Below are 16,020 nucleotides of genomic sequence, written 5' to 3' on the forward strand. Positions count from 1 at the left end.
TTTACTTTTGTGAAAAATATCTGTATAGAGATCTATGGTATATACATCGCTTCAGAGGCACAGGGTGTTGCAACATTACCCATAAATTCTCGTATCAATTAAAAGAAAGGTATATTTAGGGTTGGCCAATCTCTGGCACCGCATCAGACTTTGCTGCTTGTCGTGCAACCTACTTTTCAAGACTGTTGTAAATTATTTTGCTCTGCCTCTAAACCTTTCCTCTAAATTTCCAAGTGCAGCATGTTTGGAGAGCTATAATATAGGATTCTTATCCGATGCACAGACATTTACGATCAGTCATGCAGCTTGTGATGAATCTCCGCCCGAGAGCAGTTATTTTTACCACTTTCCGCACGCACACTAGCAACGCGTCTCTTGAATGCACAATGGTATCTGCTTGTGGGTGGAAGTTTGTCACACACTGCACTTCCGGCTCTAAATCCCTGCGGTCGAGAGACCCGCCACAAACAATTGGACAAGTAGCAGCATTTCTGATGGATGGGTGTAAATCATGTACTCTTCATTTTTCCCCAGAATCAAATTCCATCACTGAATTATTCAACTTCGGCTCCCCAGCAACAGCACATTACATATTTACTATTCTTCTCACAGATATTGAAAGCTGAGACTAGAGTGCTGGAGAAAAATCTGCTTGAATGTGAAAGCAGACACAGCATTGTTCCCCTTGCTTGTAATTTAATCATTAACAATCTAGTGAGTCCCCCATCTTTTTTATGGTTAATATTTTCATTGATTTATAAGGTCGATATAACCAGTTGCTGTACTCACAGCACAATTTGGTACATAAGAATGGGAAGGAAGGTACCAGAGAAATTCTTTAGAGACATAGGCAGTGAGCTACGAACGTTGCTGTGGGACGGGGGAGGGGCACGGATAGCACTAGCCTAACTGCAGAGAGGGGTGTACGAGGGTGGCTTGGCCATACCTGACCTCCAGAAGTACTACTGGGCCCCGCAACACATGGTCATTAATGACTGGGTCTTTGCAGATAGGAACGACCTGGCATACAGAGTTGATCACTGGACAATGGGGGCAGAAGGTTATTTAGGCGTCCTGTACAGACGGGGTGGACAAGATGGACTAGCCCCACATACCCAACTAGTACAAAAGGCTTGGATTAAGGCCAACCGGTTTCTGGGCGGGACGGGATGGCTGACAGACCAGACTTCCTTATAGAACACCAACATGCTCCGAGAAGTGGGCCGACTGCAGGGTTTCTCGAAATGGAAGTTCATCGACATTGTACGTTTGGGGGATGTAAGGCGGGGACAGGCAGTGTTGTCATTTGCAGAGTTGCAGGCAGAATTTCAGCTGGCACCCACGGAGTACTATAAATATCTGCAGCTGCAACACGCATTAAGTCGCCATCTTAAAGACGGGGATCAGCTCCCGGAATACAGTCCACCAGAAGACAGGTTACTGTTAGACCCAATCCGGGAGAAGGCGTTGTCCTGCACAAACAAAAAAATTATGAATAGCTCACCAGAGCTACTAGGCAAGGTACGAGAGGCGTGGGAATCTGATGTGTGCCTATTAGAAGACGACAACTGGAGGGAGGCAGTGCAAAGTCCCAGAGAGGTAGCAATCAGGGCACGATTTTGTCTAGTACAACTACGATTATTACATAGATCCTATTGCACCAGTATCCTCATGATCAAATGAGGGATTATTTCGACCGAGGAGTGACAGAGGGAATGTACTCAAAAGGGAAAAAAAATCATATCCTGTGGGACTGCCCTGTTATACAGACATATTGGATAAAGGTGGTCCGCATCATATCAGAGGTGTTGGAACAGGAAGTGCCTTTGGACGCCAGATGGCATTTACTGTCGTGTCCAGTGAACTGACTTGGCCCAAATACCAGCAGATTTGGCTACAGGTGGCTGCCATGGTTGCCAGACGGATGTTGGCGGGACATGTGGGGCGAGCCAACCGCCTAGAGTCTCTCAGTGGAAACGAGACATGAACTGGTGCTGTGCGGAGGAAAAGACAATTTATGATAACCGGGGATGCCCCAAGAAATGGGAAAAAGTCTGGCAACGATGGGTAGACTGCAGGCGGGTTGAGGGGGCATTAGACAGTTAGGGAGGGCTGAGTCCATGACTGGGGGATTCTGCTTACTAATGCATGATCAAGACCTGTTTAGCGGAATGTGTACGCTAATGAGACTACAAGCAACTTGCTGTAAGCATAGGACCTTGTTTGTTAAAGCTGACTATTGTTCAATAAAAAGAATGTTTAAAAAAAAGAATGGGAAGGAGGAGAGGAAAGCAGGAGGTAAGGTGAAGAAAGGTGGGAGAAAGTATGTGGCCTTATGAAGAAGGAACCAGTTACTTTTTTTCTGTTGAGCTTTTAATATCCACACATGTATCACCTTTACAACTATTCACTGTTAGTGAATTTTCCTACATATGGGTTATCACTTTACAATGTGCACTTTCACACTTTACTGTTTCAAAGTCACAAGCAGAAGAGTTTTAAAATGAACTCACAAGACAAATGTAATGTTAATTTTTAGCCCAACTAGTTCTCACATGAAAATATTGCCAGTTTGGTGACAAAAAACGATACCATGGTAGAAAAACCAAAACACTCCATGAACTGGAGGTAACAGAATAATAAGGACATATGCAAGACTACACTCACAAATGAATAACTCCGCACACCCCTGTTCAAGAGTCAGAGGGGCATATTCACAAGGAGCTATAGCCGAATTAACGGCACTTTATCACAGCTAAAGTCGTGATAAATGTACCCCACCATTCACAACCAGGTGCTAACAGCCCACAGCACCAGTTTTCCTGCGATAGCAGCCGCAAAAAACATCGCCACTGAGGACCCCTGCAACTATTGCTAATGAGATGGAGAGTAGGTTTTCCCGTGCCAAAAGCCACAACAACACCACACCTCAACATTCACAACGATTAGCCAGATCGGCGATAAGAACACAAAACACAAAGTAGCAGAACATTTACACCTGCTCTGACCTGGAGTAAAGTCCGACCACAGCCTGCACCACAAAAGGAAGCCCAGCCCAGCCCAGAGCCACGCCTAAAGACAAACAGAAGCCATGGAGCTACTGATCATGCAGCTCGGACACCCAAGAGGGCCACAACACCCCTCTGGCACACCACCACAGAGGCAGCACCCCCTAGGAAACGCACTTGCCTCACAGGCACAACTCCTGACAATGTCACTGTCCACCACAGACTGAAAGGGACAACCAACCTACGCATCCAGGCCGTCATCGCCCAACAGGCCAACGGCACCAACATAGCGGACAACCAACATCCCACCCCACACCAAGCTGCTGGCCGTGCTGTACCTGTTGGCCCCTGGCACACCCCAACCAACACCCGCCAAAGTCGGCGGAGTCTCGCAATCAGCCACATCGGAGTCCCCCACACCTGTCATGGACATCACCATCCCCCTGGCACCCCAGGCCCAGTACAGCCAAAACAATGTGCATGAACCGCTGGAGACCAAGCCAGGACCATACGCCATAGCCGGATGCATGCACGTGTTGGGGGCAATACACTGCACACATGTCCCACCTGTGCCCCCTGGTGACACAGCACACAATCAGCGCAACAGGAAGCACACATCACACATCTATGTGCAGGCAACATCAGAACACCGTGGGGCCTACACCAATGTCACATCCAAATGCACAGCCAGTGTGCATGATCCCTTGGCGTTCCGACATTCCATCAGCAACCAGCCTTCTAAGGATGGCACCCAGGGAAATGCACAGCTCCTTGGCAAGTTCCCAATGACCACTCCACTCACCTCAACTCCACAACCATGCAATCCACAAATCTGGCAATGCACACATCACAAATTCACAGCCAACATGCACAACAAGTACACAATGCAAGAGTTGCGTAAGTGCTGGACAGACTGCATTATGCAGAACACACCTCTATCCACAACGACATACACCCTGGATAGTGGACGCAACCATGTCACCCCAGTCAGTGGGTGTCCTTGCGGAAATGTTGCCTGTTATGCCCCCCCCCCCTGTAAGCATGAGCAGAGTGGGATGGGTTGGCGTACCCCAGGCCAGCATAGGGGTGTGAATAAAAAGCACATAGCCCTGGGCGTGGTCCTCTTCCAGAAAGCACAATGTCCCTGCCAGGGCGGCGCCTCCAACCCCGCCATGAGGCCGACGCGTCCTCGTTAGCGGAGTGGCCTGAGATCCTGTGCGCCTGACATACCCTGGCTCGCTGGAGCACGAACCGATCAGGGCCGACCCTGCGCAGCCAAGCCACACTAATCATAGACACCGATGTGTGTCAAGGAGAGCCCACCACGTGCCAGTGTAACCTCCAAGCCCGAGGGCCACGACCCAGACAGCCTTTCTGACCACCGCTGTCCCCCCCATGTTGACCCACATAACTCCTTTTTCTTTTACATATTCTACCAGCGTCCTCTGCGGACAGGTGGGTCCCATATGTGAAAGCTTGTCCTGGCTAATGAATGGCAGTGACCCCAAATCCAGGCCAGCGGCCACAGCACCAGACCCCCTTCGATCAGTGAGACATCATTCCATATGCGTATCTTGCGACACATGCTGCCACAAACCCTGTTCAATGCCATCCAGAGACACGTACTGCCACAAACCCTGTTCAACGCCAGCCGGGGACATGTGGAGTAGGGACCAGGACTACCCTGCGGACCAGTAGGTCTCACATCTAGCACCTAGTCACAATTCAAGAATAGCAGAATCCACACCAGCGTTCGCATGGAGAGGAGTGAGAGGAAGATGCGGTCACAGTCACTGAGGTGACCGAACAGGTGGTGCCACTGAACCTGAACTACGCAGGTCAGTGGGGCCCCCAACCTATGTCGGCGACACTTGGTGAATGGCCCTTGCTGACTGCTCTCTCCGGCCTACACTGCGGTCCAGCAGGTCACAGAGTCTGGATTTGACACTGACGGGGTCCATACCACTGTACCTGCATCATCGCAGACTGCATTCCCTCTCAGCCCCTGTGCCACTAAGTCTGTTCTCCGACATTCATGGACACACACTGCTCGAGCTTTGGTGGCGTCTGAGCCCCTGGGCTAGGGGGCAGTTCTTATCCTCATGTAGCTGAGACCGAATTGGTGGTGGCAACAAGGCTGTCGCATTCCAATCCTCCATCTACTGCTTAATGATAAAATCAAACATTTCGGCATCTTACCATGGAGGGCACCTTCCTCTGTCCCCTGCATCCCTCCGCAACATACACCTGGGACATTGATGGTGACCCACTCAGGTCTCATGGCCGATCTGACTGCACCGTAAGTCACCGTCCCGTGGCTGGGTGCCTGTGCCGGCCGTTGTGCATCCTGGGCCACTTATTCTGTAAGGGTGAGGTCCAGGACCCCTTCTCCGGGGACTTTGGATGGCCCCTGAAGCGTAGGCCTTGGGGTCATCAACGCCATTTCTCTGTGGCTGTACGCAGCCTCCAGGGCCAAATGCAGCCCACCACAGCTCACACACCAGAGCAAGTCCAGGCCGGCCCAGACGTTGCATCACTGCCACCCCCACAAGGACTACCTCCAAGTGCCATCTGCCAGAGTCAAAATGGTGGTCCTGACAGACTTACGGAGTTGCCCAGATCTGTCATGGATGCCATCCTCGGCCTGATACCCTGCTCAGCAGTCCAAGTGCCAGTGACTCAGTGCACTGCAGGCCATTGTCCGTTTCTGATTGTGTTTTGTGCTGTGGAGCGGATGCACAGGTATGTGATCTCGAACAGTGTGGGGGTCCTGAGACGGAGATGGGCAAGATGATGCAGGTCTCACACACACCACTGCATCTGCATCAGGAATATGTTGAAGGGACACAATCCAAAACGTCCTCTTCACATGAGCACGCTCATCTCCTAACCCAGTGCACGGCAACTCACGGACACTACTGTTTACATGTTGGCTGTCCTCTGGACTTTCTGCGGCTCACTCCATGTTGCTCAGCAATTGACTCTGTATTGCATGTGTTTTCTGTTACCGTTGCACTGGTGTCCAATGTTCAATTGGTTGCCAGCACCAGACATTCCGTGCGGAATGACTTACACACATCCAGCACAGGCGTCACGGTACATGTGTCCCTGCCAATAAAGGGGCCGGGCGCATGTTCCCGTAGCCAGTTCAAAATGATATCTGCGTGTGTCCCTTTGGTCTTGTAGTATGCATGTGGGCCCTGGGCCCGAGAACATTACATTGTGCTGTGTACATCGGATGCAGACATGTTACCGCAATCAATCAATCAATCATGTCATTTGTATAGCGCACTACTCACCCGGGAGGGTCTCAAGGCGCTTGGGGGGAGGGGTATGCTACTGCTCGAACAGCCAGGTCTTGAGTTGTTTCCTGAAGGCGAGATGGTCCTGGGTCAGCCGAAGGTGGATGGGGAGGGAGTTCCAAGTCTTGGCAGCCAGGTAAGAGAAGGATCTTCCTCCGGCGGTGGCTCTTCGGATGTGTGGTACGGCTGCGAGGGCGAGGCTGGTGGACCGTAGCTGGCGGGTGGGCGTGTAGAAGGTCAGGCGGTCGTTGAGGTACATGGGGCCCAGGTCGTGGAGAGACTTGTGTGCGTGGGTGAGGAGCCAGAACGTGATCCTCTTGTCGATGGGGAGCCAGTGCATGTTCCTCAGGTGGCTGGAGATGTGGCTGCGTCGGGGGACATCCAGGATGAGTCGGGCGGAGGCGTTCTGGATGCGCTGGAGTCTTTTCTGTAGCTTGGCTGTGGTTCCGGCGTAGAGGGCGTTTCCGTAGTCCAGTCGGCTGGTGACGAGTGCCTGGGACAGTCTTCCTGGTCTCGGTCGGGATCCAGCGGAAGATCTTGCGAAGCATACGCAGGGTGTTGAAGCACGATGGACGGCGTTGACTTGTCTGGTCATCGAGAGGGATGGGTCCAGGATGAAGCCCAGGTTGCGTGCGTGGTCGGTTGGCTTGGGTGCGGTGCCCAGGGCTGGGGGCCACCAGGAGTCATCCCAGGCGGAGGGCGAAGATCCCAGGATGAGGACTTCCGTCTTGTCCGAGTTCAGTTTCAGGCGGCTGTCCTTCATCCACTCGGCGACGTCTTTCATCCCTTCGTGTAGGCAGGTTCTGGCGGTGTCGGGGTCTCTTGTGAGGGAGAGGATCAACTGGGTGTCGTCGGCGTAAGAGATGATGTTGAGGTTGTGCTGGCGTACGATGGCTGCGAGAGGTTTCATGTAGATGTTGAAGAGGGTGGGGCTGAGTGAAGATCCTTGCGGGACGCCGCAGATGACTTTGGTGGCCTCGGAGCAAAACGGGGGGAGGCGGACTCTTTGTGTTCTTCCGGCGAGGAACGAGATGATCCACTCCAGTGCTTTCTCTAGGATACCGATGTTGCTGAGGCGCTGGACTAGGGTGCGGTGGCAGACCGTGTCGAACGCAGCGGAGAGGTCCAGGAGGATGAGGGCCACTGTTTCCCCCTTGTCGAGCAGGGTCCGGATGTCGTCGGTGGCTGCGATGAGGGCGGTCTCGGTGCTGTGGTTGGCTCTGTAGCCGGACTGCGAGGGGTCGAGGGATCCGTTCGTCTCGAGGAAGGCGGTCAGCTGTCTGTTGACGATCTTCTCGATGACTTTAGCAGGAAAAGGGAGGAGCGAGATGGGGCGGAAGTTTTTGAGATCGGTGGGGTCCGCTGTAGGTTTCTTCAGGAGGGCGCTGATCTCGGCGTGCTTCCAGCTCTCCGGGAAGGTGGCGGTGTTGAAGGAGGCGTTGATGATGTTCCGGAGTTGGGGTGCGATGGTGGAGTCGGCCTTGTTGAAGACGTGGTGTGGGCAGGAGTCGGTCGGTGATCTGGAGTGGATGGTGATCATCGTGCGGGCTGTGTCTTCGGTGGTCACCGTGGTCCAGGTGCGAAGGGTGGCGGTGGGGGGCGTTGGTTCAACGGTTGGGTGCGTGGGTGGGGCGCCGAAGCTGTTGTGGATGTCGGCGATCTTGTGGTGGAAGAACGAGGCGAGGGAGTCGCAGAGGTCTTGTGACGGAGTGATGTTGTTGGTGCCGGTGCTGGGGTTGGAGAACTCCTTGATGATAGTGAAGAGCTCTTTGCTGTCGTGGGCGTTGTTGTCCAGTCATTCCTTCAGGGATTTCTTCTTGGTGGTGCGGATGAGCTGGTGGTGCTTGCGGGTAGCGTGTTTGAGGGCGGTCATGTTGTCGGTGGTCCGGTCGAGGAGCCAGGCTTTCTCGAGGGTGCGGCAGGTCTTCTTGGAATCCTTGAGGTCGTCGGTGAACCAGGATGCCTTCTTGCTTCTGGGTCTGCTGGGAGGGTTCTTTAGTGGCGCGAGGTCGTCTGCACAGGCGGTCAGCCACTGTGTGAAGTTGCGGGCTGCTACATTGGGGTCCGTTGTGTTGGCGGGTGGGCTCTGGCTGAGGGAGGTGGTGAGCTGGTCTGCGGTGATCTTGCTCCAATTCCTGTGAGGTACCTGTTGCGGGTGGTGGTGGGTCGTGGATCTTTTGAAGCTGAAGTGGACGCAGCTGTGGTCGGTCCAGTGGAGTCCGGTGGCGTGGCTGAAGGTGATGTACTTGCTGGAAGAGAAGACGGGATCAAGCGTGTGGCCGGCGTAGTGGGTGGGGGTGTTGACCAGTTGCTTGAGTCCGAGATTGGCGAGGTTTTCCAGCAGGGCGGTGGTGTTCCGGTCCTTGTTGTTCTCCAGGTGGAAGTTGAGGTCCCCGAGGAGGATGTAGTCAGTGGAGGGGAGGGCGTGCGGGCTGATGAAGTCTGTGATGTCTTCGCTGAATTGTGTGCGTGGTCCCGGGGGTCTGTAGACGAGGGTGCCTCTGAGGGTCGTCTTAGGGTCGGTGTGAATCTGGAAGTGGAGATGTTCGGCTGCGGCGAAGGAGTCGTTGGCGTCGGTCGTGATGCGGATGGTGTTCCTGTGGACGATGGCGATGCCACCTCCGGTCTGGTTGATGCGGTCCCTCCTGATGATCTTGTACCCGTCCGGGATGGCGATGTCGGGTGCAGAGGAGGCGTTCATCCAGGTTTCCGTGAGGAAGGCGACGTCCGGTGATGTAGCGTCGAGGAGGTTCCAGAGTTCCACGGCGTGTCTGTGGACGGAGCGGGTGTTGATCAGGATGCACTTGAGGTAGTTGCTGCTGGTGTTTGTCTTGGCGGGTGCGGGGCAGGTTCGGAGGCAGGTGAACTTGCAGGTGCAGCAGGTGAAGGGTCCGTGGGTGCGTCTCGGGGTGGCTCGGCAGCAGGCGTGCGTCCGGCCGGCATTGAGTGCGTTGAGAGTGGCGACGTCGGAAATTCCAAGAAGCAGCGGGAAATTCCCAGGAGCAGCGGGAAATTCCCAGGAGCAGCGGGAAATTCCCAGGAGCAGCGGGAAGCGAGCGAAGGAATCTGCAGGCAGGAGGCGGCAAAGGCAGGCAGGAGCGGCAGCAGTGAGTGGGGCGACCAAGCCCTGTGGAGGGCTGAGCGGTCACACTCTGTGGTCCCCTACGGTCCCCTACGGTCCCCTTAAGTAAGGAGCCGGGAGGGAGGAGCAGCTGGGTGGCGGGAGCGGGGCGGCGAATGGAATCACAGTGGGGCGGGGCAGTAGGGAGGCAGCGGCGGGAAATTCCAAGAAGCAGCGGGCAGCGGGAAATTCCCAGGAGCAGCGGGAAATTCCCAGGAGCAGCGGGAAATTCCCAGGAGCAGCGGGAAATTCCCAGGAGCAGCGGGCAGCGAGCGAAGGAATCTGCAGGCAGGAGGCGGCAAAGGCAGGCAGGAGCGGCAGCAGTGAGTGGGGCGACCAAGCCCTGTGGAGGGCTGAGCGGTCACACCGCAGGCAACGGGTTGGAGCTTGGACATGTAGCTTTGTCGTCAACCACTCAATTTGTAAGAGGATTGGCCAGGGCCGTCGTACGCACAGCCAACATGGGTGTGTGACTGCTATTTGCGCGCCCCTGGGCATAGTTCTATGCTGTGCAAAGCCAGTTGTGTCCTATGTTCTGCAGTGTCAACTATGAGCATTGTTCCATGTTGTCATCAATGTGGGTGTGCTGTTCGTGCTATGTGTGTGTGCTGCGGTGTGCCAAGGGGATCTGGGACATGGTCCCGGGTGTTTGTGGGTGTGCAGTGTGCTACGCCTTGTTGTGAATGTATGCCATTGTGCCCACCTCCCCCGTCCATCCAGTCCCTGTTCTTGGCACTCCCTATTGATGTTGTGTCAGGTCCTCTCGAGCTGTGTCTGTACTCCCTACTCCTTGCACTGTCTCCCCACTGATGACTGTAGCCTGGGTTTCCTCCAACTCCTCCGGGTGCGAGGGACTGCCACCTCCTGTTGCTGTTGCTACTTTCCTGTTGGCACCGGGTTGGTGTCTATTTTAGGTAGTCAAGTCATGCCTGCGCCTAATGGCCTGCTGGGTTGGCCTCTTCGGCACTCCGACTGCAATCCTAGAGGGTCAGTTGCTGGTAGTGTTCTGTCACCTCTGTGACGCTGGTCTTCTTTTCCAGCGGTCTGCACCCAGTCTTCCTCTCCCTCTTCTCCTTGGCCTTCCCCGATCCGGTTGTTCCTTGCTGGTTGTCTGTGGGGGTTCGAGTTGGCCTCTGCACTGGTTCAGGGTGCATCCATGTTGCTACGTGCTTTGGCTTTTTTCTGGTGTATTTTTTCTGTGGTTTTTAAGGTGCATTGTCCCGCCAGACGTTTGGGATTTGCAGGCCTGTGGCTACTTTTAGCAACTTTTTGTACCGCGTTTGGCCTCATCGCATTTTTTTTGCATTCGCGTAATGCATTTTAGCGGCGTGGCGTTGATTTTCACGTCGATATTTGCCGTGTTATCTGTTGTCTAGCGCATGCTACCGCCTTGTGAATTTCACGTTGACACAGTTATTTTTCCGCGATGAGCTGCGATGTTGAAAGTTGCGTTACGCTACTCTTGCGGTAGTTATCACACCTTCGTGTGAATATACCCCAGAGCTCTTTCCAAAAACGAGGTAGGCTTTGAGATTAACAACCACTTTCTGGTGTAGTGTCCCAGGATAAAGAAGATCCATAGAGGGAGTTGCATATTTTAATATCAAACTCCGGAACAATCGACTCTTGTTTCGAAGGCAAATCCCCAATAACTTGACTTCAGGAAGTTCTGAAATACTTTCCTGTTCTAATAGTTGGAGACTTTTTTGTGTATCGCCCATCCTGTACTAAGGGGTTTCAGCGTTTGTTTCATTAGGGCTACTGCAAAAGAAACCACAAGACGGTGTATAAATCAAGAAATCAAATCAATCTTTTGCAGTCAAAGGGGTGGTTTGATTTGGCCTGGATATAAGAAAAACTGCATAAATTGTTGTGAGTTTGCTGAAAGTAATATGCCTTCTCAGTGGTGGGCGAGCTTTGTGAAACACAAGGTGGGAAATCCATCTGCCCAAGATGCTCCGACACAATATTTGCTTTTAAGATTTTGACCTCTGCTGTTGTGTGAGATCCACTGATCAAGCCTCAGCCGCAGTAGTCAAATAATTGTAGAATTTCATTTGTAGTGCTACGCCTCGTAACATGGAACTGGGCTGACACTACAGCAGGACACTCGGGTGATACTGGAAAGTATAAAACATTAATACTTGGCTAATATGGCTCTCGCCATAACCAAAGTTGTCCCATGTATCCTTTAGTTTAGCAAAATGTTTACTAATCTAAATGTCCACTTTACTTAGGTAGGGCTCATATTTGAGGTCAGCCAGTTTCTGATTGGCCACAGTTTTCATACAGATGGCAAATCAGGAAGAGGGAGACAGTGACTCGCCCTGGACCAACCTGTGTGGTTAAGTGGGAGACCAGAGAATGATCCCAAGACTCTTGATTCAATAATCAATAACATAACTTCTCAAATTCAGGAACATTTTTTTGTCCCTCATCGGCCATACGTTCTGTTAACTGTCACTACACCTGCTGGTCCTTCTCTCTTTAGATTGCACTCTGAATGTTTGGACTGTCTTCTTGTCATAAGGTGCTCCAACCCCCAGAGTCCAGGCCAAGTCATTGAAAATGTTGCATAAAAAAGTGCAAATAAATGCTGGACTGGAAAAGGGATCAGTAGTGGCTGCTGCTTAACAGGGGTGGTATGGCAGGGGAGTGGGGTGGTGAAAAAAAAAATTCAGTTACCTTCATGCCGGCCAGCACCTCTTGGTTCTCAACGCAGGAAACTCTTAGGCTCCCCAAGCCAATCACAATGCTGCTAACACCATGACAGCAGCGTCGTGATTGGTTAAAGCGCAGTGGTTCGGCACTCAGATATGGACTTGAAGCCTCTGCATGTTCTCCACCCAAGCTGTGCAATAAAGCCGGTGGAGAACATGCAAAGTGCCCATGACTGTTTGGCCGCTCAAGATGGCCGACCAAACCATAATGCACACTTGAGAGAGTGCTTATCACTCCTCCTGTAACAGCCCAGCCCTGCCCCAACTGTGCCAGGACAGAAAGATACAATTATAAGAACTGTGTTGTTATCGTTTTATTTTTCCTTTTTAAACTGCTCACAGAGCAGTGGGGCAATGCTCCGCTGCCTTAGCAGAGGTGCCGCCCCTGGGCTTGATAGTTAAGAACTTTTTCACCATCACAGAATGAAACCTTCAAGAAAATGTATAAATCTGTTGCGACCAGTTAAGCAGTATCAAGCACTACATATTTACCAGCTACTCTTGTCCGTCGCTAACAATTTGCACAGTGCTAGCTGCCTGTGAGGGACAGCTATCGCTGGGCGAAAGGCTGTAGGCATCAGGGGCATCAAGGCGAGCAGACAGCAGTCCCGTAGACTTCTGCATGCGGCCCTACGTCCTGTTTACAAAGTGCTACTTTTTTGGCCATTGAAACCTCTTTTTCTGTACAGCTGTGCAATAATTATGCTTTGCAAATCTGAATGCAGAGATGGGGGTCGGCTCTTCCTGGCACTGACAGGCCTCCATTTCAGTGTACATAGATGGGCACAAGGACTCTCTGGTTAAATCCTCACTCAACGCTTTTCGACTCATTGGTACCAGAGTTGTCACAATTGAGTGACCGCTGAGCCTGTCACCAGGCTAGGTCGCCCCCACGCACTGCTGTCTGCCAGAAAGCCTGCCTGCTGTTTTGCCGCGTGCCTGACTGCCTTTGCCTGCTGCCGCTTCACCGGACGACCCAGCAGCCGCTGAGCCGCCCACCTCCAGCCTCTTCCCGCCGCTGCCTCCCTGCGGCCCGCCCCCCTCCAGCCCATTCGCCGCCCCGCTCCCGCCACCCAGCTGCTCCTCCCTCCCGGCTCCTTACTTATGATGACCTCGGAACGACCGCGCAGCGGACGCGTGCAGTGGGCGCGCCGATTGTGCGCCAAAGGCAAGCCCGTCTGCGCCCATCCGCACCTGGACCGCGCCCAGCGCCAGGACCCCTGGCCCCCGACGATGCCAGCCCACACGACGGACCTACGACGCCACCACCCTCAACGCACTCAAACCCGACCAGAACCCCTCCTGCTACCGAGCCACCCCGAAACGCACCCACGGACCCTTCATCTGCCAAGCCTGCAAGTTCACCTGCCTCCGGACCTGCACCTCACCCAAAAGGCCAGGCACCAGCAACAACCACCTCAAGTGCATCCTGCTCAACACCCGCTCCGTCCACAGACACGCCGTTGAACTCTGGAACCTGCTCTACACAACATCACCAGACGTCGCCTTCCTCACGGAAAACTGGATGAACGCCTCCTCAGCGCCCGACATCGCCATAGCCATCCCGGACGGATGCAAGATCACCCGGAGGGACCGCGTCAACCAGACCGGAGGAGGCATCGCCATCGTCCACAGGAACACTATCCGCATCACGACCAACTCCGACGACACCTTCACCACTGCCGAGCACCTCCACTTCCAGATACACACCGACCCCAAGACCACCCTCAGAGGCACCCTCAATTACAGACCCCCGGGACCACGCACCCAATTCAGCGAAGACATCGCAGACTTCATCAGCCAGCACGCCATCCACTCCGCTGACTAAATCCTCCTAGGGGACCTCAACTTCCACCTGGAGAAAAACAACGACACCAACACCACCACCCTGCTGGACAACCTCGCCAACCTCGGACTCCAGCAACTGGTGAAAACCCCCACCCACTACGCCGGCCACACGCTGGACCCCGTCTTCTCCTCCAGCAAGCACATCTCCTTCAGCCACTCCACCGGACTCCATTGGACGGATCACAGCTGCGTCCACTTCAGTTTCAGAAGAACCACAACCCACCACCACCCGCAACAGGTTCCTCGCAGGAGCTGGAGCAAGATCACCGCCGACCAGCTCACCACCTCCCTCAGCCTGAACCCTCCCGCCAGCGCAACGGACCCCAACAAAGCAGCCCGCAACTTCACACAGTGGCTCACCAACTGCGCTGACGACCTCGCACCACTGAAGAACCCTCCCAGCAGACCCGGCAGCAAGAAAGCCTCCTGGTTCACCGACGAACTTAAAACATCTAAGAAAAACTGCTGCACCCTTGAAAAAGCCTGGCGCCACGACCAGACCACAGAAAGCATGACCGCACTCAAGAACGACACCCGCAAACACCACCAGCTGATCCGCACCACCAAAAGGACAACATTCAAAGAACGACTGGACAACAACACCCACAACAGCAAGGAACTCTTCAGTATCGTCAAAGTGCTCTCCAACCCCAACGCCGGAAACAACGACATCACACCCTCGCAAGACCTCTGCGACTCACTCGCCACCTTCTTCCACCGCAAGATCGCCGACATACACAACAGCTTCGGCGCACAGACCACGCACCCAACCACCGAACTAATGCCCCCCACCACCACCCTCTGCAGCTGGACCCCGGTCAGCACCGAAGACACCACCCGCACGATGAACACCATCCACTCCGGATCACCAACTGACCCCTGCCCCCACCACGTCTTCAACAAGGCCGACTCCATCATCGCACCCCAACTCCGGGACATCATCAACATCTCCTTCAACACCGCCACCTTCCCGGAGAGCTGGAAGCATGCCGAGCTCAGCACCCTCCTGAAGAAACCAACAGCGGATCCCACCGACCTCAAGAACTTCCGCCCCAACTCGCTCCTCCCTTTTCCTGCCAAAGTCATCGAGAAGATCGTCAACAGACAGCTCGCCGCCTTCCTCGAGACAAACGGATCCCTCGACCCTTCGCAGTCCGGCTTCCGAGCCAACCACAGCACCGAGACTGCCCTCATCACAGCCACCGACGACATCAGATCCCTGCTCGACAACGGGGAAACAGCGGCCCTTATCCTCCTGGACCTATCCGTGGCGTTCGACACTGTCTGCCACCGCACCCTAGTACAGCACCTCAGCAACATCGGGATCCAAGGGAAGGCTCTGGAGTGGATCATCTCGTTCCTCGCCGGAAGAACCCAGAGAGTCCGCCTCCCCCCATACAGATCCGAGGCTATCGAGGTCATCTGCGGCGTACCACAAGGATCCTCACTCAGCCCCACCCTCTTCAACGTCTACATGAGCCCCCTCACAGCCATCGCACGCCAGCACAACCTCAACATCATCTCCTATGCCGACGACACCCAGCTGATCCTTTCCCTCACCAACGACCCCGCCAGAGCCAGCCTTCCCGAAGGGATGAAAGACGTCGCCGAGTGGATGAAGAACAGCTGCCTGAAACTGAACTCAGACAAGACGGAAGTCCTCATCCTGGGATCATCGCCCTCTGCCTGGGACGACTCCTGGTGGGCCCCTGCCCTGGGCACCACCCCCAAGCCAACAGACCACGCACGAAACCTGGGCTTCATCCTGGACTCCTCCCTCTCGATGACCAGACAAGTCAACACCGTATCGTCATCGTGCTACAACACCCTGCGCATGCTCCGTAAGATCTTCCGCTGGATCCCCTCCGAAACCAGGAAGACAGTCACCCAGGCACTCGTCACCAGCCGACTAGACTACGGGAACACCCTCTACGCGGGAACCACGGCCAAACTACAGAAAAGACTCCACCGCATACAGAACGCCTCCGCACGACTCATCCTGGACATCCCTCGCCACCGCC

General features: G+C 54.1%; 1 protein-coding gene across 1 annotated transcript in view; it reads left to right on the plus strand.

Moving 5' to 3' along the window:
• Window positions 1-16,020, plus strand: part of LIPC (lipase C, hepatic type) — an 892,370-nt gene that overhangs the window by 792,665 nt on the left and 83,685 nt on the right. The window lies entirely within an intron of this gene.

This window comes from Lissotriton helveticus, chromosome 3_2 (genome assembly GCF_964261635.1).
Source record: "Lissotriton helveticus chromosome 3_2, aLisHel1.1, whole genome shotgun sequence".
In the NCBI taxonomy this organism is placed as follows: Eukaryota; Metazoa; Chordata; class Amphibia; order Caudata; family Salamandridae; genus Lissotriton; species Lissotriton helveticus.